Source organism: Sparus aurata, chromosome 24 (assembly GCF_900880675.1).
Source record: "Sparus aurata chromosome 24, fSpaAur1.1, whole genome shotgun sequence".
Lineage (NCBI taxonomy): Eukaryota > Metazoa > Chordata > Actinopteri > Spariformes > Sparidae > Sparus > Sparus aurata.
The window spans coordinates 19,872,704-19,885,074 of record NC_044210.1 but is presented as its reverse complement, the minus strand read 5'-3'; the positions used below and the strand labels follow the sequence as shown (position 1 = coordinate 19,885,074).

The 12,371-nt window shown below is 43.0% G+C and overlaps 1 long non-coding RNA gene across 2 annotated transcripts; it reads left to right on the top strand.

The window, feature by feature from the left end:
- LOC115576988 (uncharacterized) lies at positions 1-8,040 on the top strand. Of its 2 annotated transcripts, none has more exons than XR_003982987.1 (3): positions 1-54; positions 221-628; positions 7,982-8,040. It is a non-coding gene; the product is annotated as an uncharacterized LOC115576988 (long non-coding RNA). The 2 variants fall into 2 exon arrangements; XR_003982988.1 differs by lacking the exon at positions 7,982-8,040 and adding an exon at positions 987-1,125.
- The last annotated feature ends 4,331 nt before the right edge of the window (positions 8,041-12,371 follow it).

The following is a 12,371-nucleotide window of genomic DNA, read 5'->3' as shown; positions in this document are numbered from 1 at the left end:
AGAGAGTGAAGTGAGGAGTTTCCTACAGTGTCTGCCTTATATCTCACAGCTCAGGTAAATGGTCTTGTTTTTTTTATTACTTCTGTTGTCATCTAATACTTAATCTACTGAATTTGTCTGCATGCAGATAAAATTATAACACATTTCAGTCTATAATTTAATATCACAGAAATATCATAAATTGATAGATTACATGTTTCTTTTATCTTCATAATTTCAGTTTTGTGCCTCAGTTACCAGAACCATCAGACGAAATCAGGTTTTTTGGGAATCTGTTGTGTGCAGCAGCAGAGAGAGAACAGCAGACAGGAGAGAAGATACTGGAGCTGTTATCATCAGTGTGCACATATGAAACATTCCCTCTTAAAGAGAAATGGTGGGATTTTCTGTTGGATCTGTACTCTTATGACCCTGAAACAGGCCTGAGAGTCCTTCCATCATTACAGTCAGTTTTCCAGTCAGCTCCTGCAGTCTGGTCCATAAACCTCTCAGAGAGAAAGAGCTCCATCCTCCTGGAAGTGCTGAAACTCCAATCAAAGCAGAAACAAGTGAAGCTGACAGGCTGCTCGCATGAAGAGAATGAAGTGAGGAGTTTCCTACAGTGTCTGCCTTATATCTCACTGCTCAGGTAAGTCAGACTAATTATCAATATTTAAAAACACCATGTGTCTTACCTCAGATGAGGTGGAAAGCTCACAACAGCCTCTGATTTGAAAGTAGTTAATAATTTGCTTTTACAAATGAAACACTGTTGTCATAAAGATGCAATTGTTGGTTATGAGTTCATATTTTAAGATTCCATGTAAGGATTTCAAATGATTGCCCACGTAAACACAGAGTGATTTAGGGAGGATGTATTTTAATTTTGTCTAACCATGAAGTTAGCATCACACTGGTTACCTTCACAATAAGCTTGTGGGGATTTTTGCATTATATTTTAGAATAATGTTGATAATAAGTTGTGTGACAAACGCATGTTCCAGCAGCAGCGCAGAGATCCTCCCAGTGACATTGGCAGGTAGTGGCACCGCAGTGGCAGTCTGTGGCAGTCTGCGGCAACCTGTGGCCTGTCCGTGGCATTTCCTGAAAGCGTCGGTGTTCAGAACACCTCCCCTGACTCGCTGCCAATAAGGGCAGGGCCACTTTCCTGGGAAAACCCATGTTTGTTGTTACAACAGTCACTTCCGCCATGGAGTCATGATGAATACAAAATAAAAGTATAAGCGAAAAATCTGCTACTTGGTTACTTATTTTAGTGTACAAAGTTTTGCATAATTTCTCTATGTATTGTACTAGTTAGTATTATCTAAATATATATTAATATTTGTTCCATAGCGTAAATGTGAATGTAAACTAGACAAATTGCAATTCCTGCGAAAATACAGTATGAATGCTAAAGACTAAAGTGAAATCTGCTGAATGTTCTGCCAAAAAGCTGAAAGCTGAAATGACAGAAAAGCTTAAAGGGCTGAAAAGTTGAAAAGGCTGAAAAAGCTGAAAGGGTGGAAAATTTGAAAAGCTGAAAAAGCTGAAAAGTTAAAGGCTGAAAGAGCTTAAAAAGTTGAGGATATTGATAGCTGTACAGTTTCTGTAGCTGAACATGAAGCTAAATGAATGAAAAGGCTGAAAAAGCTGAAAGAATAGAATAGAATAGAATAGAATTACTTTAATGATCCCAGACTGGGAAATTATTTTGTTACAGCAGTAGTGGGTCAGCAAATAAAACACTTAAAACACATAAATAGAATCCAATATATACATAGTGTATATATACAGTGCACAGTGTGCTATAAACAATAAACAATAACAATATATACAACAAAACAAAATATGCAAAATATACTATAACAATAATAATATATACAACAAAACAGTAGAGAGACCAGAGTTCTCTGTCAGGCAGAGGTGAGAGAGTTGTTGTATAAAGTGATGGATTGTGGCAGGAAAGATTTCCTGTATCTGTTGCTTCGACAGCGAAGCTGAAGCAGCCTTCCGGAGAAGGTGCTCCGCTGTCTGACCAGTGTGATTTGGAGAGGGTGGAGAAGATTATCCATGATGGATAACAGTTTTTTCAGTGTCCTCCTCTCCACCACAGCCTCCAGAGTGTCCTGTTTGCAGCCAATCACAGAGCCAGCCTTCCTGATCAGTTTGTTGATTCTGTTGGTGTCGCTGGCTCCAATGCTGCTTCCCCAACAAACCACAGCAAAGAAAAGTACACTGGCCACCACAGACTGATGAAAGATCTCCAACATCTTGCTGCACACGTTGAAGGATCTCAGCTTCCTCAGGAAGTAAAGTCTGCTCATCCCCTTCCCGAAACAGCTTCAGTGTTAGATCTCCAGTCCAGTCTGTGGTTGATGGTAACACCAAGGTACTTGTAATCCTCCACCGCCTCCACATCCTTTCCCAGAATGCACAGAGGTTGGAAAGCCGTCTTCCTCTTCTTCCTGAAATCTATCACCATCTCTCTGGTCTTGCTGATGTTCAGCCGCAGGTGATTCTGTCCAGTCCACTCCACAAAGTTGTCTACCAGTGCCCTGTACTCCTCCTCCTGTCCCTCACTTATACACCCAACAACAGCCGAGTCGTCAGAAAACTTTTGCGGGTGACACGACCCGGTGTTGTACTGAAAGTCAGTGGTGTATAAGGTGAACAGGAAAGGAGACAGCACAGTCCCCTGTGGAGCTCCTGTATCACTAACCACCGCATCAGACAGAACACTGCCCATACGGACAAACTGTGGCCTGCCTGTCAGGTAGTCAGTAATCCAGGAGATCATTGTGTCGTCTACACCCATCACCCGCAGCTTCTCCCCCAGTAGCAGTGGCTGAATGGTGTTAAAAGCACTAGAGAAATCAGAGAATGTGATTCTCACAGTACCTCCTCCACCATCCAGGTGCGAATGGGCTCGTTGCAGCAGGTAGATGACAGCGTCATCAACTCCCAAGTGGGGCTGGTAAGCAAATTGTAGAAAAGGGTTGAAAAGCTAAAAAGGCTGCAAAGTTGAAGGCCGAAGGAGTTGAAAAAGTTGAACATTTTAATTGCTGAACATGAAGTTGAATGTTCGAAAGAGCTGAAAAGGCAGAAAGGTGAATATTTGAAAAGGCTAAGAAGCTGTAGAGTGAGAGTGCTGAAAGAGGTTAAAAAGAAAAAAGCTGAAAAGGTGAAAAGCTGTAGAGTAAGCGGGCTGGAAGAGGTTAAAATGGTGAACAGGTGAAAAAAAGATGAAGAGCGGTGGAAAAGTAAGAGAGCTGGCAGACTCTGGCATTCCGGGGCAGGCTCTGGCATTCTGGGGCAGACTCTGGCATTCTGTGCCATTCTGTGGGAGACTCTGGCATTCTGTGGCAGGCTCTGGCATTCTGTGGCAGACTTTAGCATTCTGTGGCAGGCTCTGGCATTCTGGGGCAGGCTCTGGCATTCTGTGGCAGGTTCGGGTATTCTGTGGCAGACTCTGGCATTATCGGGCAGGCTCTGGCATTCTGGGGTAGGCTCTGGCATTCTGTGGCAGACTCGGGCATTCTGGGGCAGGTTCTGGCATTCTGTGGCAGGCTCTGGCATTCTGTGGCAGACTCTGGCATTTTGGGGCAGACTCTGGCATTCTGTGGCAGACTCTGGCATTCTGTGGCAGGCTCTGGCATTATGTGGCATTCTGGGGCAGTTTTGGGTATTCTGTGGCAGACTCTGGGAGGCTCTGGCATTCTGTTGCATTCTGGGGCATTCTGTGGCAGGCTGTCAGGCTCTGGCATTCTGTGGCAGGCTGTGGCAGGCTCTGCCATTCTGTGGCAGACTCTGGCATTCTGGGGCGGACTCAGGCATTCTGGGGCAGGCTCTGGCATTCTGGGGCGGACTCTGGCATTCTGGGGCAGGCTCTGGCATTCTGTGGCATTCCAGGGCATGTTCTGGCATTCCGGGGCAGGCTCTGGCATTCTGTGGCAGGCTCTGGCATTCTGTGGCAGGCTCTGGCATTCTGAGGCAGGCTCTGGCATTCTGTGGCAGACTCAGGCATTCTGGGGCAGGCTCTGGCATTCTGGGGCAGACTCTGGCATTCTGTGCCATTCTGTGGCAGACTATGGCATTCTGTGGCAGGCTCTGGCATTCTGGGGCAGGCTCTGGCATTCTGTGGCAGACTCAGGCATTCTAGGGCAGGTTCTGGCATTCTGTGGCAGACTCTGGCATTCTGTGGCAGACTCTGGCATTCTGGGGCAGACTCTGGCATTCTGGGGTAGGCTCTGGCATTCTGTGGCAGACTCAGGTATTCTGGGGCAGGTTCTGGCATTCTGTGGCAGGCTCTGGCATTCTGTGGCAGACTCTGGCATTCTGGGGCAGACTCTGGCATTCTGTGGCAGACTCTGGCATTCTGTGGCAGGCTCTGGCATTATGTGGCATTCTGGGGCAGACTCTGGCATTCTGTGGCAGGCTCTGGCATTATGTGGCATTCTGGGGCAGACTCTGGCATTCTGTGGCAGACTCTGGAATTCTGTGTCATTCTGTTTAATTCTGTGGCATGTTGTGGAACTGGGTAGCAACTGTTATATTGAGATATTTTTATAATTGTATTTCATATTAAAATAGTAATATAGATTGTGTTAACAGTACCCTTTATGCTATTGTTACATTCCATCAGTCCAGCTGTTGCAAAGACACCCTGTCACCTTGTGGCAGGCTTTGGCACTGCGTAGCAACTGATGTGTTAAGATATTTTCATAATTGTATTTCATATAGTAATATTAGTATTAAGATAAGATAGGATAAGAATGATATAAACATAGGGAAATATTAAATATAAGAACAGTACAATATGTGCACTATTTAACATTTACATTTATGCTATGGAACAGATATTAATATATATTTAGATAATATTAACAAGTACAAAACATAGAGAAATTATGCAAAACTTTGTACACTAAAAAAAGTAAACAAGTAGCAGATTTTTCCCTTATACTTTGATTTTGTATTCAGCATGACTCCATGGCGGAAGTGACTGTCGTGACAACAAACATGGGTTTTCCCAGGAAATGTGGCCCCGGCCTTATTGGCAGTGAGTCAAGGGAGGCATTTCTGAACACCGAGCGGGTGTCAGGAAATGCCACGGACAGGCCACAGGTTGCCGCAGACTGCCACGGACTGCCACTGCGGTGCCACTACCTGCCAATGTCACTGGGAGGATCTCGCTGTCTCTCAGTTACTGATATTTTTTGTTCAGCAAGATAATCTTCAGACGCACTAGTGAGTTAAAGAGTCTCTGTGTTCACTGTGAGGATGTTTAACCTCTCCGCACCCACCCACCCGCTGATGGGCGATTCAGATAAATGACTATATATCTACACTGCAGCAGTGACGTATCCCGCTTCAACTTTCATCAATATGGACATACTATACGTCGTTAGAAAGGGGAGAATCTCCGCAATTCATTCATCCAGTTGATTTTGCAGAAATCATGAGCACCAAACCATAAATCATTGATAATCACCAGCATGGTAAACGTGAGACACAAGAAACACACGGCGACTCCCTACCTTTGAAGCGGCCATAAAGCTGTAACATGTGTCCATTCCTCAATTATCTATATTCCAGTTGTCCGTAAGAATCCACTGATCAAAAGCATCAAAATGGTTTTTCATAAAATTATTCCAGCTTGTGAATATCGTCCTGTAAACTCCATTTGTTTACCGTCTGCCAACTTTGTCCGGCAAATAAAGTCCATACTTTACCGGCCGCACCGAAATGTTTTCTAGTTCCTGTATGGTAATGTTGGGTATGCTTGTTTTCATCACTTTGCTGGCTACAAAATGAAAGTGTCCCCGTCTTTTTCTGTTCAGTTTTCACCCCAGCAGAGCCCCTGAAGTAGATCGAGCGCTGCCTGTTTGAAGGACCAATAGACTTTGTTTAATGTTTTTCGCTGCCTTAGTATAGGAATAGCGTATTGGCTATCGACTTGTCAATCACTCAGGCTTCTAGCCAATTATTTTACCTTTCTAATGAGGGCAGGCATGCCCAGGTCAGGTATTTATGAGCTGAGGGGTTTCCGTGCGTCTGGCGACTTGGGGGCGGACTTTACGCAGCAGACTCATGGTGAAGAGACGCAGCAAACATTTACATTTCCTCGTAGGCATTTTCATAGTTTACAATGGCGAAAGCCAGGAAGAAATCCAAATTTATCCGAGAAGATGACCAGGAATGGACTATAGCATCATCTGATGAGAGTCAAGACAGTGAGTATGACTCTGAGAGAGAGGAGATGTTCGCTCAGGGACTTGACGACTTCTTTGATCGGTGAGTAACGTTATCTTTGATCATGTTTTATTTATTTATTTAGCCATGAATGAAATTTGAATGAAAGTTAGTGGGTGGGGTTTTTTTTTATGATTACAGTGAACAGTACAGTATACATTAGCATGTCATAAATGATGCTAAATGGTTAGCGCCCCAGGGCCTAATTAGCCTTGCTAAGCCTAGCTAGCTACTCAACTACTCAACTAAAGTTATGTAATCCTTGTAAACCTATTCTATAATGTAATTCATTTTGAGCCTCTAATTCCCTATTATTTAGTTGTTTTTTTTATCAAGCTTGTAAACAAATTGAACTAGATCTTTTTCACTGACCAGACACTGGGAATAAGCCCCCAATTCAATTATTCTGTTTATGTACAGTTATTTCCCTGATGTTTTTGTGTAATAAAATATCATATCCGTGTTTATTTGTTTCCTATGTAAATAACACCCCATTGAAATGCATTTATATATTTTTTCATTATATTTGGTAACATCTGTGCATTGCATTGTGTTTTGTAGGTCACAGTCTGACAGTGACGTGGATTGGGAGCCTCAAAGTAGGACACTCGGACGCCAAACCCCATCTCCTGCTGAAGGTGGTCGGCAGAAGAGGCAACGATCCTCCTCTGCATCCACCAGCGCTACCTCCCCCGCTGCATCTTTCACTGCCCTGTTTTGTGTATATAGATCATTCATTGTTCATATTTTGTTGATATTGGCACAGTTATACATACAGTAATATTGTATTGATAGATAATACAATCCTTGTTTGAAATTCAGTTCAGTATAGTCTGTCATTTTTGTATAATGGTAACTATTCTGTAGGGACAATATCTCAATATGGCCACCTAGAAGCGTGTGGAAACCCCTCCAACCACCCATCAAATGGATGTGTGAATAAATTATGTTTTGAATCATGGAGAAAGGTTTTATAGTCACCAAAATGCTTCAGTAATGTTTCCAGTGTCACAGAAGGGAGTAAAAGCATTTGGCACAATTTGGCCATTTGGAGACGTTTTGGAGAGGTTCGTGGACACCGGTGACACCACAAACTAAAACCTCCATAACTCCCATAAGGGTAGGCCTAGAAGTCTAAAATTTCACCCAGGTGTAGTTGACAAGATGAGGAAGGTATGTGCAATATTGCCATATGCCTTACATAAAGCACATCCTAGTTATTGTTATTCAAATATGACCTATTATTTTCGAAGACAAAAAAAATTTTTTAGAGCCATGCTTGAACTGATGTCATTTTGGTTGTGTGTATGGTACATGCTAAATAAACACATTCACAGAAACGAGAGGTTGTCAGCTTTCAAATGGCGTATCATACATTCATCTCGGACTTGTAGTTCTTGTGTTATCAGCTTTTCCATTTGGATATGCTAAATAGGCAAAATTACTGAAAATGGGTGGGTGTGAACAGGTTAATGTCCCGACAACCTCTGTAGTCTCATTCAGACACTTGTTTGCAACCGCGAACTGTTTTTAACAGACGTTAGAGCTTTATAATTAAACTGTGGGAAACTAAATGATGTATTTTATGTTGTGGAACAACACATGTAAATATGTTCAGCCTATACTGATACACTTTCTTTCACACATCAGAATGAAAACACATTTAAAAAATCTCTGTTTTCTTACTGTGTGAAGTTTTGTAGGTGATGTACTGTTCTTGAGTTGATCAATGTTACATCCCTTTAAGGCCAGAGGATGAGGGGAGTAACATCGTTAATACAACCCAGAGTGAAAGAAGAAAGAAACACATGATGTGTGAGTTTAAACACAAAAGATGTATTTTCAAATTAAAACAAAAGTAGTTGGGTCAACAACATGCCACTTTTTTTAAAAGAAAGATGGCGGTCATCCTACAACAGAAGAAAACACAACCAATGTTATAAATGTTTTAAAGCTGAGAGCAGCTTCACCACTAAGGGCTCCATCTTAACGATCTGAAACGCAAGTATCAAACGCAAAGCACAAGTAGCTTTGTGGGTGGATCTCAGGCGCTGTTGCTATTATGCCGGCGGGATAAATGACTCTTGCGCCCAACGCAAATCTAAAATGGGTTGGTCTGAAGTAGCTACATTAGTCATAGGTGTGGTTTGGGCGTAACGTGCAATAAACCAATCAGAGCGTCATCTCACATTCCCTTTAAGAGCAGGCGCGCTTGTTCCATGGCGCATTGCTATTATAATGGCGAATTTGCCAGGCGCACGCCAGGAGCGGTTCACAGCCGAGGAGACCGACGTTCTCGTCCGGGCCGTAAAAGACCGAGAAGTGGCATTGTATGGGGATGGGAGAAATCCATCCAAATTAGCTTTGGTTAAACGGGCGTGGGAGGAAATTGCCACAATTATTTCTACGGCTGGCATCCCCAGGACATCGCACCGGGCCACGGGAGCAGTGCGCACGGGCCGAGCCGTGCGCAACGGCCAGCTGATGAGGGAGCAGTGCAAACACCAAGGTGCAGAGGATCCAGACCCACTACACGCCGTGGCAGCATTGTCAGACCGGACCGCACTGTCCGGGATGCGGCAAGGTATTAATGCCCGTCTTGACCGGGTGGCGATGTTGCTGCGGACTCTCAGGCGCATCGCCTCAAGTCTCCAAACGCACCACCTGCTCCTGTTGTGCCCCTTCCTCCTCCTCCCCCAACTCCATCTTCGTCCACCCGCTCCACTAGGAGCACATCGCGCATTGCCACTCCCGGACCCTCACAGCTACGGCGGGCGCGTCGCATATCAGAGGGAAAAGGATTAGTTCTTCTGTTTAAATCTTTTCAACTTTTTTTGTATGGTTTGCAAAAACGGGAACTGCTTCCATGTAGATGAGAGAAGCAAAGTGTATGCACGTTGAGCACACGCTACATTATGGCCAAGCATGCGCCCTTAAAATACTGCATCTGAATAAGCGCCACTGACTTTAGACCAGGTTTTTCCTGGTCTGTGGCTCAAGTGTTTTCTGAAACTGCAAAATAGCACCAGTGAACGTTTGCGCCAGAACACGCCTCCTCTTTTCGCTGAGCCGCCCCGGGAGCGCAAAGTCAGTCCCTAATGACTCTTGCGCCCGACGCGCGTCTGTGGAGGGGAAATTCCAATGTGCGCCGAGTGCAAACTAGGAATTACACAAGCGCCAGTGTACAAAGTCAATTGCGCTGAGTGCAAGATAGAGCCCTAAATGTTAGATCACTAATTGACAGAAGAAATCACCTCACTGCTCAATATCCTGGATCACTTGGCACATTACAGCCATGTGGCCTTCTGGTCCCATAGTTAGTTTACACAGAGTTATACATCAGCATGGCCTAATGGTGAGGGAGCTCAGGTGTGATCCTCCACTCAAAGGCAAGAAGGGGGAGAGGGGTCACCTGGAGAGAAAACAAACACAAGAACAAACAGATACAGGTGCAACACTCGGACCGTATTATTCTACTTTACTGTGTTGTGTTCATTATTTTAAGGCTTTTATCAGATATGATCTCCACATCAGTAATGCATGACTGTTTCTGTTGTTGACATCATGTCATAACTAAATGTTCAATTCTTGTTCCAGTGTCTCTCTGCAGTTTGAAGGTGAGGTCGAGTTCTTTGGGAATCTGTTCTGTGCAGCAGCAGAGAGAGAACAGCAGACAGGAGAGAAGATACTGGAGCTGTTATCATCAGTGTGCACATATAAAACATTCCCTTTAAATGACATATACATTAATTGGGAATCTCAGTGTGGTTTCCTGCTGGATCTGTACTCCCACCTGAAGGACTGTGAGACTGAAACTGGCCTGAGAATCCTTCCATCATTACAGTCAGTTTTCCAGTCAGCTCCTGCAGTCTGGTTCATGAACCTCTTAGAGAGAAAGAGCTCCATCCTCCTGGAAGTGCTGAAACTCACATCAGAGAAGAAACAAGTGAAGCTGACAGGCTGCTCACATGAAGAGAGTGAAGTGAGGAGTTTCCTCCAGTGTCTGCCTTATATCTCACAGCTCAGGTGAGACTGACAGATAATGTACATAAAAAGATAATTTTTAGTAACTGCAGAAGAGTTTTTTTCCCTTTAAATATCTAGCTCGTAATCAACCACAAACTAGTAGAACAGCTAGTAAAATATGTATTTACTGAAGTTTGTGTTAAAGGTGAAAGGGCCTGTGAAGTTCTTGATTTATTAGAAGAGTTCAGATTGGAAGAAAAGAACCTCCACAAAGTAAATGTGGAGGTGGAGGAGTTTAAACACCAAGTGCAGGCTAAATGCTCCCAGTCATTCATGATTTTATACAGTCAAGCTAACCAAAAACTTCTTATTGATCATCATAAAGTTTCAGGGCGTTCCTGTAATCATGGTAACTCACGGTGCCAGAGAGGAGGGAGAGACGCTGAATGAAGCCGTTTACAGAGATGCACTGCAGACAAAGTCCAGACTATAGTTGTTATTTCACACATGTAGCACACAACAGGAGACTCTCTGTGTCAGACCAGTTCTCATGTTTTGACTAAACTCAAAAACTAATTGATAACGTAGCAGCGTGACGAGTCCTTGCTAGCTAAGCAGCTAAACTTTAGCACCACTCTGTGTTTTGATCCCGCCCTGTGTGGGTCCCTACACTGTCATTTCACTGTCAACAGCACACGCTGTTAACGATACCATTGGCTGTAGAGTGTGACAATCTGTCAATAGAAATCAGCCAACACTTGTTCTCCTCTGAGCTACATTGATCTCATAAGTCGTCACTGTGAAGTTTGATGACAGAAATTCGTCGTAGCAATGGAGAGCTTTAATTCATGTAAATGATAACTTGGATTGATGCAGCCTCTTACCACTACTTTGCATCTTTGCTCCGATTCATTCAATTGCTATTTTAAAAACAGACCCGCAGTCACGTCGAAACCATGTTTACTTTCGTTTTTTAATGAAACGAAACTTAAGGAAAAAAATACAGAGGACATGACCTCGGTGTCCTCAATGGTGGCTACGGCCCTGTCAGTAATGCATGACTGTGTTTCTGTTGTTGACATCATGTCATAACTAAATGTTCAATTTCTGTTCCAGTGTCTCTCACTGTTTTGATGGTAAAGTCGAGTTCTTTGGGAATCTGTTGTGTGCAGCAGCAGAGAGAGAACAGCAGACAGGAGAGAAGATACTGGAGCTGTTATCATCAGTGTGCAGATATGAAACATTCCCTTTCAATTACATAGATGATGATGATGAAAAGGAATATCAGTGTGGTTTCCTGCTGGATCTGTTCTCCTACATGAAGGACTATGAGACTAAAACTGGCCTGAGAGTCCTTCCATCATTACAGTCAGTTTTCCAGTCAGCTCCTGCAGTCTGGTTCATGAACCTCTCAGAGAGAAAGAGCTCCATCCTCCTGGAAGTGCTGAAACTCACATCAGAGAAGAAACAAGTGAAGCTGACAGGCTGCTCACATGAAGAGAGTGAAGTGAGGAGTTTCCTACAGTGTCTGCCTCATATCTCACAGCTCAGGTAAGACTGACAACAACCATTTATGGTGAATGTTTTGTACTTCACATTAATTAACTCTTTGTATGAAGAGTTGTGTTCTAAATAATGGTGTGTCAGTTTTTAATGTTGCATGAATTCCAACGTAATAGAAAATGTCTTTTCATATATTTGTATTTCTTTGTCATCAATATTATATTTACACTTTGTAACTTTATTCACAGTTCTTAAAGATTTCTGATATTAGTTTGGGTCCTAGTAGGACTTGTCAGACCATGTGAAGACCAATGTGAAGACCATGTTTTCATTATTATTCAATGAAACCCATAAAACCACAAAATATACTACTGTGTGCAGACATGATGAAGACAAAGTGTTTTTGATGCACTTTAATGTACTGTACGGTACAGTACTGAGGAAATGTGTTTGTGACCTCCATACATTTAAGGTAATTTCTATTTAACTTGTGTACATTTTAGTCATTTCGTAAAATAAGAGTAAAAGGTAAAAAAAATGGGATTTCTAAAAATGTAAACAGAAAAAATTAAAATGGAAAGAACAGAATTTGGAAAAAAAATAAAACATATTTAAAAAACAAACACACAAACAGTCAGTTATAAGTTCCAGCCTCATGCCAAATGTCA